This window comes from Caretta caretta, chromosome 19, assembly GCF_965140235.1.
Source record: "Caretta caretta isolate rCarCar2 chromosome 19, rCarCar1.hap1, whole genome shotgun sequence".
Lineage (NCBI taxonomy): Eukaryota > Metazoa > Chordata > Testudines > Cheloniidae > Caretta > Caretta caretta.
Window position 1 is genome coordinate 12,461,149 of NC_134224.1, and position 18,395 is coordinate 12,479,543.

An 18,395-nucleotide genomic window follows, 5' to 3' on the forward strand; every position below is an offset into this window, starting at 1 on the left:
TCCTCTCAATGGCTCATTCATGGAACAGTCCATTCATAGCCTGGGGAGGTATTTTTAACCATTTGCTGAAAGCTATGTTTCATGGTTCAGGGAAATTTTAAAGTTCAGGGGGCCTAGAATAGTCACTGCAAACATTTTGTGTTTGGGGTCAGGAGTAAAACAGCTGTCAGTACATGTGTGCTAGGGAGCTTCCTACAGAGGGGCACCTGTGAGGAAGGATGTGTTTCTGACAGGTGTTTATTGTCAGAATATACAGACACACATGTGGGCCCCAGAATCTTCAGCAAGCTGGCACCAGTGTTTTCCATAGGCAGACTTGTTCCCCTTACTGCTTCACCTTTTATCCCTTATTGGGCTTTTTATCCACATCCTTAAAAGAGCCCTAAAGTTCTGTTCTCCTCACCCCGCCATCCCTGGTAGCCACAAGGTACCTTGTTGCAACCAGTATCTGTCTGGTTGATGGGAACCAGATATGATTCCCACGAAACCCCATCACCGCTGTTACTTATTCAGCCAGAGAGGGCAGACTTGGGCCCTGACTGATCTCACACCAGTAGAAATCGGGAGTAATGGCAATGAAGGGAGTCGAGTTAAACTTGTGTTAAACCAGAGCCAGCAAGAGGAGAATCAGGTTGCATGGCAGGCAGTCAAACCTAGGTGTTTCCTGTAACAGTTATTGCAGAGCATTTACTTTCCTTGCTTTCAGTGGCTTTACTTCTGATTTACATTGGTGTGTGTGAGAAAAGAAGCAGGACCATACTGTATTTAAGATAGTGAGTTCCAGTGGGTTAGAACAAGGAAGAGACTGGTAGCCAAGAGTCCTAGGCTTAAACTGTCAAAAATGACTCATGATTTCATGTGACTCCTATTTAAGGCTATTCAATGTGAGATACCTTAAAAGGGACCTGATTTTTCACAAGGTTGATGTCCAGCATTTTCTGAAAATCTGGCCCCTATAACGTATCTGAGGTCGGACACCCCAAAATTGAGGCACTCAAAATCACTAGTCACTTTTGAAAATCTAGGCCCTAGGTCCTAGCCTGTCTTTAGAGCTGCCACTGCCTTGCTGGGTAACCTTGGGCATGTCACTTAACTGCTTTATTGCCCCATCTATAGAATAGGGATAATACTTATTGACTTTTGGTTTGTGCTTTGAGATCCTCATATGAAAGGAATGTGGCCATCTTAAGTATGGATGAAAGACTGGTAGCTCCTACTTGTTAATTTTCTAGTTGGAGGATACAGTCCACTGCTGTCAATAAAGATATATATTGCTCAAGGCAGAGGGAACTGGGCACCTGGAGCAGTTTCAGGAGCGTTACTCCTCATTTACAGCAGCCTGACATCAGAATCAGGCCCATAACGAGTAAAAACCAATTTTCTGGTTGTGCTCTGTGCAGCCTTGACTATGCCAATGACTCTGACTGAAGTCATCTGTGGTGGATAATCCAGGAGAGGAGGCGTCCTCCTAGCACAAACCCTGTTTTGAAAGACATTGGCTTTCATTTGCCCATGAAGGTTATAAACACTGTTCCCAGGACGATGTTTCTCCATGTCAGGGAGCAAATAAGCTGAACATCTGCTCTAAGGTTCTCCACCTCTGACACCAGTAAACACTCAGCCATGTGAGAAAGATTTTAACATGCCCCAACACTCTGGTGTGTGTACGTTTGGTGTGAAATGTAGTTCTCCTGCCGTAGCCATTTTGTACCTTCTGAGGAAAAAATGCGTCACTGTTTGTCTCTAAGACCTGTAGCTGCCAGGACAAGGAGCCATAGACCATAATCTTATTTATACTCATGTAACTCAATTGTCTTTAATGAGTTACTCTGCATTTACAGCAATGAGAGCAGAAATTGGCACAAACTTGTATTTTAGGAAAGTGTTCACATTTTTGAAAGCATCCCTCTGATATTTGCTCGGAGAGGGCCAGATTAACCGATATACTTTGTCTGCTTTGTGCCACTCCAGCGAAACAAAGCAGCAGCAAATCCACTTTAACTGGCTGGCTAAACTGAGTTTATAGCTGCTTTGCATTGCCTGACCAATGGAAAGCAGCTGGAGTGTATTGCTGAATCTGGTCCAAAGTTTAAACGAATTTTAAACTCGCACTGGGCACCATTTGAAGAATCAAATAGCTTTGCAGCACAAAAAGTCCAAGACCAAATTCACCGGTGACATAAACCAGGGTGAAAGTTACATCAGGTGTAAATTGGTCAGAAAATGGGTGTAAGCAAAAAGGCAATGTAACTTGTGACTATTAGGTACTCAGTGAGTGTACAAACAAGGTGTAACTAAGGCCATGTCTACACTACGAAATTAGGTTGAATTTATAGAAGTCGGTTTTGTAGAAAGCGTTTTTATACAGTCGATTGGGTGTGTCCCCACACAAATGGTCTAAGTGCATTTAGTCGGCATTTAGTTGGTGGAGTGTGTCCACAGTACCGAGGCAACTGTCGACTTCCGGAGCATTGCACTGTGAGTAGCTATCCCACAGTTCCTGCAGTCTCTGCCACCCATTTGAATTCTGGGTAGAAATCCGAATGCCTGATGAGGCAAAAAAACCCTGATGGTTCTGGGTACATATCATCAGGCCCCGCCCCTTCCCTCCCTCCCTCCGTGAAAGCAACGGCAGACAATTGTTTTGCGCCTTTTTTCCTGGGTTACCTGTGCAGACGCCATACCACGGCAAGCATGGAGCCTGCTCAGCTCACCGTATGTCTCCTGGGTGCTGGCAGACACGGTACTGAATTCATAGATTCATAGATATTAAGGTCAGAAGGGACCATTATGATCATCTAGTCTGACCTCCTGCACAACGCAGGCCAAAGAATCTCACCCACCAACTCCTGCGAAAAACCTCTCACCTATGTCTGAGCTATTGAAGTCCTCAAATCGTGGTTTAAAGACTTCAAGGAGCAGAGAATCCTCCAGCAAGTGACCCGTGCCCCATGCTACAGAGGAAGGCGAAAAACCTCCAGGGCCTCTTCCAATCTGCCCTGGAGGAAAATTCCTTCCCGACCCCAAATATGGCGATCAGCTAAACCCTGATTATATGGGCAAGATTCACCAGCCAGATACCCAGAAAAGAATTTTCTGTAGTAACTCAGATCCCACCCCATCTAACATCCCATCACAGGCCATTGGGCCAATTTACCATGAATATTTAAAGATCAATTAATTACCAAAATCATGTTATCCCATCATACCATCTCCTCCATAAACTTATCGAGTTTAATCTTAAAACCACATAGGTCTTTTGCCCCCACTGCTTCCCTTGGAAGGCTGTTCCAGAACTTCACTCCTCTGATGGTTAGAAACCTTCGTCTTATTTCAAGTCTAAACTTCCTGGTGGCCAGTTTATATCCATTTGTTCTTGTGTCCACCTCGGTACTGAGTTTAAATAATTCCTCTCCCTCTCTGGTATTTATCCCTCTGATCTATTTAGAGAGAGCAATCATATCTCCCCTCAGCCTTCTTTTGGTTAGGCTAAACAAGCCAACCTCCTTGAGTCGTCTTTCATAAGACAGGTTTTCCATTCCTCGGATCATCCTAGTAGCCCTTCTCTGTACCTGTTCCAGTTTGAATTCATCCTTCTTAAACATGGGAGACCAGAACTGCACACAATATTCCACGTGAGGTCTCACCAGTCCCTTATATAACGGTACTAACACCTCCTTATCTCTACTGGAAATACCTCGCCTGATGCATCCCAAGACCGCATTAGTTTTTTCACGGCCATATCACATTGGCGGCTCATAGTCATCCTGTGATCAACCAATACTCCAAGGTCCTTCTCCTCCTCCGTTACTTCTAATTGATGCATCCCCAGCTTATAACTAAAATTCTTGTTATTAATCCCTAAGTGCATGACCTTGCACTTCTCACTATTAAATTTCATCCTGTTACTATTAGTCCAGTTTACAAGGTCATCCAAATCTTCCTGTATGATATCCTGGTCTCTCTCTAAATTGGCAATACCTCCCAGCTTTGTATCATCTGCAAACTTTATTAGCACACCCCCACTTTTTGGGCCAAGGTCAGTTATAAAAAGATGAAATAAAATTGGTCCCAAAACTGATCCCTGAGGAACTCCACTGGTAACCTCCCTCCAGCCTGACAGTTCACCTTTCAGTATGACCCGTTGTAGTCTCCCCTTTAATCAGTTCCTTATCCACCTTTCAATTTTTACATTGATCCCCACCTTTTCCAATTTAACTAGTAATTCCCCATGTGGCATGGTATCAGACGCTTTACTGAAATCTAGGTAAATTAGATCCCCTGCATTTTCTTTGTCTAAAAAATCTGTTACTTTCTCAAAGAAGGAGATCAGGTTGGTTTGGCACGATCTACCTTTTGTAAAACCATGTTGTATTTTGTCCCATTTACCATTGACCTCAATGTCCTTAACTACTTTCTCTTTCAGAATTTTTTCCAAGACCTTGCATACTACAGATGTCAAACTAACAGGCAAGTTACCCCAATCACCTTTTTTTCCTTTCTTACAAATAGGAACTATGTTAGCAATTCTCCAGTCATACGGTACAACCCCTGAGTTTACAGATTCATTAAAAATTTTTGCTAATAGGCTTGCAATTTCATGTGCCAGTTCCTTTAATATTCTTGGATGAAGATTATCTCCCCCCCCCCCCCCCCCCCCCCCGATTTAGTCCCATTAAGCTACACAGCAGCAGCTCATTGCCTTTTGTCAGCAGACAGTGCAGTATGACTGGTAGCCATTGTTGACATACCCCAGGGTGCTCTTTTAGCCGACCTCAGTGAGGTCAGTCAGGGGCTCCTGGGCAAACAAGGGAGTGACTCAGCCAGGTCATTTCCCTTTTAAGTTTCATCTCATGGCGATTCAGTCCTGCCGGCAGTCATACTGCACCATCTTCTAATGAGCAGCCAGGAGACGACAATGGCCAGCAGTCATACTGCACCGTCTTCTGAGCACCCAGGACATGACAATGGCCAGCAGTCTTACTGCACCATCTGCTGCCAGCAAGATGTATAAAGATAGATGAAGTGGACAAAACAAGAAATAGACCAGATTTGTTTTGTATTCATTTTCTCCTCCCTTTCTTCCTCCCTCCGTGAAATCAACGGCCTGTTAAACCTATGGTTTTGAGTTCTATCCTTGAGGGGGCCATTCTGTTTCTCCTTGATGCAAAGCCACCCCCTTTGTTGATTTTATTTCCCTGTAAGCCAACCCTGTAAGCCATGTTGTCAGTCGCCCCTCCCTCCGTCAGAGCAATGGCAGACAATCGTTTCGTGCCCTTTTCCCTGGATTGCCCAAGCAGATGCCATAGCACAGTAAGCATGGAGCCCGTTCAGCTCACCGCAGCAGTTATGACCATTGTAAACACCTCACGCATTATCGTACAGTTTGTGCAGACCCAGCACCTGAAAAACCAGGCGAGGAGGCGACGGAAGCGCGGTGATGAGGACATGAACACAGATTTCTCTAAAACCATGGTCCCCAGCAATGTGGAGATAAACTGGGGCAGGCTCATGCCGTGGAATGCAAATTCTGGGCCCGGGAAACAAGCACAGACTCGTGGGACCGCATAGTGTTGCAGGTTTGGGATGATTCCCAGTGGCTCCGAAACTTTCACATGCGTAAGGGCACTTTTATGGAACTTTGTGACTTGCTTTCCCCTGCTCTGAAGCACAAGAATACCAAGATGAGAGCAGCCCTCACAGTTGAGAAGCGAGTGGCAATAGCCCTGTGGAAGCTTGCAACGCCAGACAGCTACCGGTCAGTCAGGAATCAATTTGGAGTGGGCAAATCTACTGTGGGGGTTGCTGTGATGCAGGTAGCCAGCGCAATCATTGAGCTGCTGCTATCAAAGGTAGTGACTCTGGGAAATGTGCAGGTCATACTAGATGGCTTTGCTGCAATGGGATTCCCTAACTGTGGTGGGGCTATAGAAGGAACGCATATCCCTACCTTGGGTCCAGACCACCAGGGGCAGCCAATACGTAAACCGCAAGGGGTACTTTTCAATGGTGCTGCAAGCACTGGTGGATCACAAGGGACGTTTCACCAACATCAACGTGGGATGGCCGGGAAAGGTTCATGACGCTCGTGTCTTCAGGAACTCTGGTCTGTTTAAATGGTTGCAGGAAGGGATTTACTTCCCAGACCAGAAAATAACTGTTGGGGATGTTGAAATGCCTTTAATGACAGGTTTCAAAGTAGCAGCCGTGTTAGTCTGTATTTGCAAAAAGAAAAGGAGTTCTTGTGGCACCTTAGAGACTAACCAATTTATTTGAGCATAAGCTTTCGTGAGCTACAGCTCACTTCATCGGATTTCCGCTGAATGCATCCGATGAAGTGAGCTGTAGCTCACGAAAGCTTATGCTCAAATAAATTGGTTAGTCTCTAAGGAGCCACAAGTACTCCTTTTCTTTTTGTGAAATGCCTATAGTTATCCTTGGGGACCCAGGCTACCCCTTAATGCCCTGGCTCATGAAGCCATACACAGGCACCCTGGACAGTAGTCAGGAGCTGTTCAACTATAGGCTGAGCAAGTGCAGAATGGTGGTAGAGTGTGCATTTGGAGATTTAAAGGGTCGCTGGCGCAGTTTACTAACTCGGTCAGACTTCAGCGAAACCAATATTCCTATTGTTATTGCTGCTTGCTGTGCGCTCCACTATCTCTGTGAGAGTAAGGGGGAGATGTTTATGGTGGGGTGGGAGGTTGATGCAAATCTCCTGGCCGCTGAATATGAGCAGCCAGACACCAGGGCAGTTAGAAGAGCACAGCAGGAAGCGGTGCACATCAGAGAAGCTTTGAAAACCAGTTTCATGACTGGCCAGGGTACTGTGTGACACTTCTGTTTGTTTCTCCTTGATGAAAACGCGCCCCCTTGGTTGCCTCTAAATTCCCTGTAAGCCACCCGCCCTCCACCCTTCGATCACAGCTTGCTTGCAAAGGAAATAAAGTCACTATCATCTAAAAAACATGTATTCTTTATTGATTGACTATAAAAATAGGGAGATAACTCACAAGGTAGCCTGAGTGGGGTGTGGAAGGAGGGAAGGAAAAGGCCACCTTAAAACTTGTTGAATGCCAGCCTTCTGTTGCTTGGGCTGTGCACTGGGGTGCAGTGGTTGGGTGGCTGGAGCCTCCCACCCTGCGTTCTTGGGCGTCTGAGTGAGGAGGCAATGGAACTTGGGGAGGAGGGAGGGCGGCTAAGCAGGTGCTGCAGAGGCAGTCTGTGATCCTGCTGCTGTTCATGAACCTCCATCAGACGCCAGAGCATGTCCGTTTGATCCCGCCCCAGCGTTGCCTCATGCCTCCTCTGATCTTCCTGCCACCACCTCTCCACACGTTCATTGGCCACCATCCTGTACTCTGCTATTATGTCCTTCTACACAGATTTGTCAGTGCCGGACGACTGCATGAGCTCAGAGAACATGTCATTGCGCGTGCGTTTATTTCGCCACCTTATCTGAGATAGCCTTTGGGACGGAGGAGGGAGGCTTGAAACATTTGCAGCTGCTGGAGGAAAAAAAGGGAGTGAAGTATTTTAAAAGATACATTTTACCGAACAATGGCAAAACTCTTTCATGGTGAACGACACTATTCACATTACAGAGCACGTGTGATTTTGGTACAAGGTCGCATTTTGCATCTTATATTGAGTGCCTGCGGCTTTGGTGTTAGAGATCACACACGCAATGCCGGGCAACAGAATTCGGCTTGCAGGCGGCCATGGTAAGCCATAGTCTTTCAGCTTCTGCAACCTTCATAACAGCAGCGTCCTCCTCTCCCATACCAAGCAAAGCACGTTGCGTTGGCCATTTTAGTGCTGTGGTTTTCATGTTAACGTGCAGCAGCAGAAACCAAACTAACCCCCACCCCCATCCAGTTCTCTGGAATGATCGCTTTTCCCATCCCCCCACCACATGGCTGGTATCAGGGAAGATTGCTGCTAGCCAAATTCGAACAGCTCTGCGCCAATGCCTGCCCCCTTCCCCCCCGCACCGTGTGGCTAACTGCAGGGAGGATTTCTTTTCAGTCACAGGCAAACAGCCCAGTAGGAACGGCCACCTCTGAATGTCTCCTTAATTAAATTCCCCTATTTCAACCAGGTTACCATGAATGATATCACTTTCCTGAGGTTTCAGAGTAGCAGCCATGTTAGTCTGTATCCTCAAAAAGAAAAGGAGTACTTGTGGCACCTTAGAGACTAACAAATGTATTTGAGCATAAGCTTCCGTGAGCTACAGCTCACTTCATCGGATGCATGCAGTGGAAAATACAGTGAGGAGATTTATATACACAGAGAACATGAAACAATGGGTGTTACCATACACACTGTAACAAGAGTGATCAGGTAAGGTGAGCTATTACCAGCAGGAGAGCGGGGTGGGGGGTGGGGAGGGTGCCAATGCCTGAGATGATGGGGCGTCCAGGATTTCGTCTTTTGGAACGTAGTTCTGATAGCACGGATTCCTCTTCCCATACAGCGATCAGATCCAGTACCTCCTGTTCGGTCCATGCTGGAGCTCTTTTTCGATTCTGGGACTGCATGGTCACCTGTGCTGATGAGCTCGCCTTGCCAAACAGGAAATGAGATTCAGAAGTTCCCAGGGCTTTTCCTGTACACCTGGCCAGTGCATCGAGTTCAGAGTGCTGTCCAGAGCGGTCACAATGGTGCACTGTGGGATAGCTCCCGGAGGCCAATACCTTTGAATTGCGCCCATGCTAACCCTAATTCGAAACGGTGATGTCGATTTCAGCGCTAATCCCCTCGTTGGGGAGGAGTACGAAATCAGTTTTAAGAGCCCTTTATATCGAAAAAAATGGCTTCGTTGTGTGGACGGGTGCAGGGTTAATTCGATTTAACTCTGCTAAATCCGACATAAACTCGTAGTGTAGACCAGGCCTTACACATTCAGAGGAAGAAGAGGGAGTGTTCAGGAAAAGGAATTAACCCGGGGTGTAGGATAACGCATAGGATGGGCTGCAGCTGCTATTCCAGCAGATAGGTTATTGTTGCAGCCATATGGGTGAGAAGAACAAGGGACCTTTGTGGCATACCTGAACCCTGGCCATGCTTTGGAAGGGTTATGAGCCCCCTGCTTCAAGGTCTGTCTATATTATCCATACTTCCCAAACTTCTGATCAATGTTAAAACTGGTTCTGTGAAACTGATTTAAAATCCAGTTGGAGGTACAGTGGTGAGGTAGGCTCTGGGTTTCCCAACCACCTTCAGGAATTAGATTTTGTTCTCAGTTACACTTGTGTCAATCTGGAGTGACTCCATCTGAACTACTCTGGAATCATTCTGGTGTAACTGAGAGAAGACTCTGTTCCAGTAAATGGAACTGAGTCAAACAGCAGATCTCAGACTGTGGGAACCACAATCCCTCATTCTGACGCCTGACTCATGTTGCATTAAACCCAAATGACCATTCAGACCAAGTAACAAAACACCAAGGCAAAGAGGTAAACAGGACCTGTTCATTCATGCTCTTAGCAATAGTATGTCCTAATAAGGAGGAGAAACTAGGACATCTTAGAATGAATGGTTTTGTTTTTCTTGTATTGGGTTTAAAATAAAAGAGTCCCTGTTGCGTAAGTGCAAATTGCTGTGACTTCGAGAAATGTGTCCTGAGGCCCTTCTTTAGTTTGTTTGTCATTTATCACTTCAAAAGTCTAGGAAAGGTATTTGGTTAATTTTCCATAGTAATTTAAGGCCAGATTCTGATCTCAGTTATGCTGTTGTGTATCTGGAGTTACTCCAGTGGAGTAAAAGGAGTGATTTATACCAGCGTAAATGAGAGTGGTCTGTCCCTTAAAATGTACTCATTCCTGTAGCACCTGGAGAGCATCACATGGTTATAAACCACCTGCCCCTAAATATTCAGTGATAACTGCCTTTTAATATCCTAGTTGCAAAATTCTCCCTCGGGAGAGATTGTGTAAAGGTGGGAAGAGAGCTAATGCTGTCAGGAGTGGGTTATGGCGGCAGGAGGGGTGGAGGGAATTAAAAAATTTGGCCCCAAGTTATTGAAAGGGTTGAGCCTGATTTTCGTCTCAGACTGGATTCACCCTGCTGTTGGCTCCTGTGGCTTCAGTGGAGTTACTCTTGGTTTGTGACGGTTGGAATGGAAGCAGCATCGGGACCATTTTCTTGAGCAAACCAAACATTTGTTACTTGGAAATAAATAAAAACAGAAGAGTCTTGGAATGAGCTGAACAGAATTTCTCAGTGACTCAGGCAAATTTGGGTTGCTGTAGCCTGTAAACAAACAAACAAACAAAAGGAACCCTTAGAGGGAGCGTGTTGATTATTGCAACTTTCTTCTGAGCATGGGGGAAGATGCAAGGGCTGCTACTGTGCCCTGGATCTGGATTTTGGGCAAGTTCAGAGCAGGATTCAGGTTGGAATTTGGCCACTGGCTCTATAAACTGAGTCAAACCAAAACCTGGAACCAACCACCCCCAAATATTGGGAGAAATTTGAAACACAAGCCTGAATCTAGGGCCAGATTTTCAAGGTAAGCAGGTGCCTTAAACTGCAGATAGATGCTTGGAGAGATTTTCAAAAGTGCCTAAGCAGGTAGGCTCCTAACTCCCAATGGGAGGTGGGGCCAAATCCTCAGCTGGTGTAAACCAGTGTAGCTCCATTGAGGCCTGTTTCTTGATAATGTGTCTTTCCACCTCCAGATCTCAGGCTTTTGTGGTCTGGTCGAACCATTTAGTGTGCCTCAGACATTCCCTGATCAGCAGTGATGGATGGGGTGAGAGACAAAAGTAATGCTGAGCCAGGACTTTCCAGAAGGAGGGGAGGGAATTCTACCTGAAGGTCAGTGCCCTTGAAGGAGGGGGACACAGCTTGCAGCCAGAAGGGCCCACCAGATCATCCAGTCTGACCTTCTGTATGTCACAGGCCACCATCACCCGCACAGTAAACTCAGCAACTGAAACTGGACCGACTTATTACAGCCCACAGGAGACTAGACTGTTACATGCCACAGGTGGAGAACAGGAGGGACCAAGGCCCTGGAGTGTCAGGGAAATGATTACGTGAGATATACCCAGATAATCCCCCATGCTGCAGAGGTAGGCAAAAAAACCCTAAAGGTCCCAGCCAATATGACCTGGGCAAAAATTCCTTCCTGACCCCACATATAGTGATCAGTTAGACCCTGACCATGTGAACAAGAACCAGCCAGCCAACTACCTAAGAGAGAGAATTGATCTCAGAGCCCTGGTCCACCCCGCCCAATGTCCCATCTCCAGCCATGGCAATCCCTGATGCTTCAAAAAGAGATTAAAAAAAAACCCAGCCTTGCAGAATACATTGGGCAGGGGTGGCGTGGGAGGGAGAATCCCTTCCTGACCACTGCAAGTGGCCGTCTGAAACCTTGAAGCATGAGCTTTAGGAACACAAGACATCTTGCATGGTTTCCCTTCCAAAGTACTGCTTTGAAATGTTCACAGAGCCCGAGCTACATTGCAGAGAGCTGGCCAACTCTGCAGCCATCAGTCAAAGAGCGTACACCCAGAAAGAGCTTCCCTCCAGCAAAGGAGGAGAAATATACACACACACAGCCTGCTTAGCACAGTCCATTAAACTCAGCATGAACTCCAGGCCCAGCCACAACCCAGGATATTTATGGAGTGAATATCTTCCTGTAAAGGATGTGAAAGAACAATGCAACTTCTGTGCTTATTGTACCCTCCCCCTCTCATGCACACAGGCTCTTCAAGCCATTTCATTGAGCTAAGACTGTGGGTCTCCTCTTGGCTGCTCCTGCATGATGGATGAGAAAAGAGAGAGCACAGAGTACTCTTTTCCCCACTCCTCCACGTGTCGGTGGCCCCGGTGCAGGGATGTGGGGCATGCATCCTGCATGTCTGAAAAGGAGGCTTAGAAGTTGCAGCTGAGCCGATTGCTGCTCCCAGCCCAGGAGAGGCTCTAGCTGCCTCGGCACATCACAAGCAGAATGTCTCTGGCCATGCTGCTGCTGGAGCTGTGCAACCGTCACACACCTTCTCCGAAAGGCCACAGTGGAGCCCAGAGAACAGGAACAGGATATCTGGGAATAGTCATTACCATGCAGCGGCTTTTTAGCAGCTTATCTGACGTGAGTTTGACCATCCCAGTCTAATTTTCCAGTGTCTACATCACCAAAACCAACACCCAGTATGTGGCCCCCTCTGTTCATCTCAGCAGCGAGGTGGGGGGCTGAATAGGCCATGGAGACAGAACTACCCTTTCACTACTAGAGCTGGTTCCCCCAGGGCAAGACACTGCAGCAGTATTGGGAGAGTTTGCTTTGTTGTGGCCTGTTTTGTGGGTAAGTAGAGTCCTCAGGGCTCTCAATCTGATACCTATCAAAATCCTAACGTATGCTAGACTCACCGCCATGATTCCTGAGGCAGGACAACCCTGGCTGCTGAAGGGGTGGGATCCATAAGCGTTGCTCTCTCTAATATCTCTGAGTGGAATGGTCCATCGACAAGGCCTGATTCTGGTCTCACACTGGTGTTGGTGACATTGGGCACTACACTAGGTAACTCGGGAGGGTGGAAGACCATGAGTGTCGATGAAGCCCTCTTGCTCTAGGCCCAGACGAACTGAAGCCCCTTGAACTTCAGGCAAAGGTATAAAATGTATACTGGAATCTGCATGCGGGGCTGCAGGATTTGAGACAGCTTAGCCTCCCTGCGCCCTATTTGAAGCTTCAAATAAATCTTTCTGCTTCTCCACCCCGTTGTGGTCATTGGCGCGACGCACACCGGGCAACAAACCCAACTGTTGTTTGCCTCGGGCACTCTGTGCCGGCAACAGTTCTTGGCGCCCAACATGGGGCATCGAGGCTGCTATTTAGCCTTGCCCGGACCCCTCCTGGTGGCCAACGGATTGCGGTGACGACCGACGCCCAACATGCACCGGTGAGTTCATTAGGAGGCCTCGGAGGAGACGCGATTTGCTCGATCCCGGAGAGCACAACGGTGCAACGCTCCCCTATACAACTGCAGGCGATGGTGAAGAACCAGTCCCTTGGAAAAGGTAGGAACAGTCCAATGGTCTGGACTTTCTCTGTTAAGACCTGGGGACACCCAGTGTCGTCCGGGAATATGGGACAGGGACAGAGTACTACAGGCAGGGCACAGTGCACGCCCCTAGAATGCATTCTAGCAAACTGGAAAGTGTTTGGATCGGATCCAATGACAAAAAGCAAATTGAAAAGGTTTTGTACAGTAGACTGGCTTCAATATCGGCTAGAGGACCAGGAACAGTGGCCACCGGGAGGGTCCGTCAATTATAATACGATCCTCCAATTAGTTCTGTTTTGTCAGCGAACGGGTAAATGGAATGAACATCTGTATGCGCAAGCATTTATGGCTTTAAGAGATAGAACAGACATTCTGCAGAGATGTAATTTGACTCCAACAGGACCAGTAATAGCTAATGTTAGCCCCCAGAACCCCCCCAATGTTGTAATGGCAGATTCGGTGTCCCCTTCGGCCCCCACACCCCCACCTTATAAGGGTAGAACGCCATGGGTTACAGAGAGTGCCCCCTCGGTAGGACCCTATTCTTTGATTATCAAGACTGTTGTGGTTCGCCCAGGGGCAGACGGATGCCAGGCCACCACCATGCAAGTTTACACCCATGTGCCATTCAATCCCATAGACTTGGCAGCTTTTAAAACACAGGCTGGGGAATTCTCAACGAACCCTAGCTGGTTTATTTCAGTCTTTGAGGGGTGCCTCAGTAGTCACAAGCCGGATTGGGACGACTGTAATATCCTCCTGAGAACCCTGTTGTCTGAGGTGGAGCGGAATCAGGTTACAGCTAAGGCAAGGGGAGTGCCAGCTTTCAAATGAAAGAAAGGAAGCTATCTGTCAAGTCCCTACCCCAAGCACTCGTAAACGGCTCAGGGTTTTTCTGAGTATGGCGGGCTTTTGCAGGATCTGGATCCCAGAGTTTGGACTATGGGCTAAACCGTTATATGACTGTGTCAAGGGAACGGATCACGACCCCTTTCACTGGTCCCCAGAAGCCGACAAGGCATTTAAAATCTTAAAAACGAAGCTGATGGAAGCTCCAGCCCTGGATCTGCCAGATCTCTCTAAGCCATTTCAATTGTATATACATGAACGAAAAGGGGTGGCCCTGGGAGTGCTAACCCAGTTGTTGGGGACCTGGAAACGTCTCGTGGCTTATTTTTCCAAACAACTGGATCAGGTTGCAAAGGGTTGGCCGGCATGTTTACGGGCAGTCGCAGCTACTGCCCTAATACTTGAGGAAGCCGAGAAGCTAACATTGGGAGGGGTTATGCAAATCTATACTCCCCATATGGTCTGAGCCCTGCTGGACACCAAGGGTGGGCTCTGGCTCACTCAGGCTCGGATAGCTCGGTATCAGGCTAAGCTGTTAGAGAACCCCAAGGTCACCCTGCAGTCTTGCTCCACCCTTAACCCAGCCACCCTCTTGCCAGAAACAGAGGAACAGGAGCATGACTCTTTAGAGATTATAGATGCCCAATACTCCAACCTCCAGGACTTAAAGGATCAGCCGGTCCCAAATGCGGATTATGAGTGGTACACTGATGGTAGCAGCATTGTCATGGAGGGGCAAAGGAGGGCGGGTTATGCTGTCGTGACCCTCCATGATACCGTAGAGGCCGAGGGGTTGCCCACCGGGACCTCTGCCCAGCTGGCTGAGCTAGTAGCCCTGACCTGTGCACTCGAACTGTCAAAGGGAAAGTGGGTCAACATTTTTACCGATTCAGAGTATGCTTTTGGGGTGCTACATGTTCATGCTGGCCTGTGGAAGCAAAGGGGAATGCTAACGGCCCAAGGCTCCCCAGTCAAGTACGGGCCCCAAATTCTCCGGCTCCTCGAAGCCGTACAACTCCCCTCGGAAGTAGCGGTGGTGCACTGGAGAGCCCATCAAAGGGAAAATCAAGACGTGGCCAGGGGCAATGCCAGGGCGGACAGAGAAGCCAAGCATGCCACCACCTCGACTCCACCGGAAGCTGAGGATGCCCACATGCATACCCTTATCCCATCAGTGGGAGCTTCCGACCCCTCAGTGCTCTGGGGAAGAGAGGAAACTAGCTGACAAACTCAGTCTTCAGGAAAAAGAGGGATGGCTTCATTCCCCAGAAGGGAAGATCCTCCTACCGAAGGGCTTGATCCGGCCAGTACTGCAGCAGCTATACCAAACCACTCACGCCGGCAGGGAGGCCCTTATCCAGCTAATGGGAAAATACTTCTTAACTTCTGGACTCCGACCCCTGGCTACCCAGATACAAGCTGACTGTTTAGTCTGCCAAAAGAATAACCCCCGGCCAGGACATCCAGTAACACCAGCTACCCTGGAACCCACTCCAGGCCCCAGACTGGTGTGGCAAATAGATTTTACTGAGTTTCCCCGAACTGAAGGGTTCAGATATCTCCTCGTCTTGGTGGACCGATTTAGCGGATGGCCTGAAGCCTTCCCATGCCGTAATTGCACTGCCAAAACAGTGGCCCTCAAGTTCGTTAGGGAAATTATTCCCTGCTTCGGACTCCCCCAATGGATGGAATCTGACAATGGGACGCACTTCACATCAAAAATCGTTCAAGACATCTCAGATGCCTTACAGATCCCTTGGAAACTCCATACACCATGGAGACCGCAGGCCAGTGGTGTAGTGGAGTGTACCAATCAAACCCTTAAGTGACACCTCTCAAAAGTGTGCCAAGAAGCCTCCCTGCGATGGCCTGATGCTCTGCCCCTTGTTCTGCTCCGCGTCCGCGCTCTCCCGAAGGGTAGATTAGGGCTTAGTCCCTTTGAAATTATGTTCGGAAGGGCATGGCCTATGAATGGGACACCGGTTCTGGCAGGGGAGTGGGAAATGGGGTGTGGTTTTTTGTTTCAGTACATGTGCTCTCTGTCTGCAATTCTTTCTTCTCTCCACAGATATACCAAAGACTTCCAGCCTCTTCCACTGGATGCCCCGTCCACTCCTTGCAGCCAGGTGACTCCGTGCTTGTTCGTACCTGGAAGGACGAGCCTCTCCAAGAGAAGTGGAAGGGACCCCACACCATCCTGCTGGTCTCCCACACGGCAGCAAAGGTCGAGGGACACAAAAACTGGATCCATCACTCTCGCCTGAAGGCGGTGCCTACTCCTCCACCAGCGGAACGGTGGACCGTCCAGCCCATCACCATGTCACCCTGCAACGATCTTGGACTCAAATTATTGTTTAAAAAGACATAAGAACCCGGGGGGTGGGGAGACGGACGGTGACGACTACAAGGGCATATACACCATGAGGTCCCTCATAGTGGGTGTCATTTGCCTAGTATTCCCCATCTCTCTCTCTCTCTGAAGAAGGGATGGATGGGGACTGTTAATTTGAATGTAAATACCTATGAGGCCCTCAAAATCGCATTTGCCCGGGAATTTAATCTTTCCAACTGCTGGATATGTTCCCAGATCCCCTACCAGGCGGCCAGTTTCCCTTGGAGGGCAACCCGCCCACAACTGGTCAGACCTCTGTGACGGGTGGATAAAAGCAAACACCACTCGGTTGCAAACGCGGCCCACCTTAACAGAAAACTGCACTAAAGAGGCCAAATTTAGCAGCAACATTGATCCCTGGAAACCCTACTGGAATGCGACCCATGCCCCAAACCCATCCAGCTACGCTCCGTCCCCATGGGCCTCCTTTTTTATCGCCAGGAAGCCACTGCTAACCATACCTGGTTTGCTGGTAATAGTACCTGTCAGTATTATTTGTCCCCATCCGCAAATACCACTATTCCTCTACGTAATAGTTCTGGCCAAGATACAGGCGAAGGGCTTCAATATTACACCCTCTTAGAAGCCGCAGCCGACAAATTGGGCAACAATGGCAAGGTAGCCAATGGACAGTCCTTTTATGTCTGTGGTAACTCAGACATAAAATGGCTACCCCACCACTGGTATGGAAGCTGTTATTTGGGATACCTTACTCCTTCCCTTCGGGTCATGGCTCACCTCCCATCGGGCCAGCCCCGGCATCAGCGGTCCCTGTATGCCACCCCCGAACCCATTAGTGAGGAAGATAGATTCGGTATGATCCTTCTCCCAGCATAGGGGGTGGGTAGATTGGCCAAGCTCTATTGCCAGGTCTCTATATTCCTCACCAAGCTCGCCAATGATACCTTGGCCATAGAGAGGAGCCTCAACACGGAACTTTATCAACTCCGGTTGTTGTCCCTGCAAAACCGCCAGGCCCTAGATTACCTTCTGGCTGCACAGGGTGGGGTGTGTGCCCTGATTGGGGATGAATGCTGTACGTATGTCCCAGAAGATTCACAGGATATTAACAAGCACATCCTGTCAGCCGAACAGGCTCTTAACCAGTGGAAAGCCCAGGAAAGAGAACCCACTATTCTTGACTCAATCTGGGGATGGCTGCCCGACCTGGAGGAAGGCATTGTTCGTCTCCTGGTCACAGGTGCCGTGTTGTGTATTATCATTCTCCTCTTGCTTGCCTGTTGTAAAGCACTCATATACAAAATATGTACCTCCTGCTCCACAGAAACCCCATTATATCCTCTTGTTGAGGATTCTAACTCCTCAGCACTTAATCACTTATTGTCCTTGGAATATGAGAAAACTCATTTGCAAGCTTGTTGAGTGTTCTCAAAGGAGGGAGTTGTTGGTGACACTGGGCACTACTCTAGGTAACGCGGGAGGGTGGAAGACCACGAGTGTTGATGAAGCCCTCTTGCTCTAGGCCCAGACGAACTGAAGCCGCTTGAACTTTCTGTGACCCTGCACAAACAGACAGGTCTGCACACGACTCGCTAGCCAAGGCCAGCTTTGGCCTGGAAAATGTCTAGATAAGGCAGGAATGTTTAGCAAAAACGAGTAACAAATAGACCCAAATAAGGCAAGGCTCGGGCAATGCTACTGAGGAAAAACACAACTGGCTGCTTTAGCTGATTGGCTACGGTATTGTATGGGGCAACAGGTAATTGGTTGCATAAGCTTGTGTAGTGACGTAGGAAAGGTATAAAACGTATACTGGAATCTGCATGCGGGGCTGCAGGATTTGAGACAGCTTAGTCTCCCTGCGCCCTATTTGAAGCTTCAAATAAATCTTTCTGCTTCTCCACCCCATTGTGGTCATTGGTGCGATGCATACCGGGCAACGAACCCAACTGTTGCTTGCCTCGGGCACTCTGTGCCGGCAACACTGGGATAAATCAGGGGTAACTTCCCTGAAGTCAACAGCTACACCACGGTGAAATCAGCGTGAGACCAGAATGAAGCCCATTTTTGATCTTCAGATTTATAGGATCCTATCACCGTGACGTGAACCTATAAATCTGGGGCAGACTATGGGAAAATACCTTTGGCCTTCCCCCTCCTTGGCTGAG

The 18,395-nt window shown here is 48.2% G+C and overlaps 1 long non-coding RNA gene across 1 annotated transcript in view; it reads left to right on the forward strand.

Annotated features, from left to right (window-relative positions):
• The window catches only part of LOC142069596 (uncharacterized), a 52,154-nt gene extending 34,024 nt beyond the window's left edge, over positions 1-18,130 (forward strand). The window contains exon 2 of the long non-coding RNA XR_012665511.1: positions 15,943-18,130. This is a non-coding gene — a long non-coding RNA (uncharacterized LOC142069596). The remainder of the gene's footprint in view (positions 1-15,942) is intronic.
• Positions 18,131-18,395: the final 265 nt, after the last annotated feature.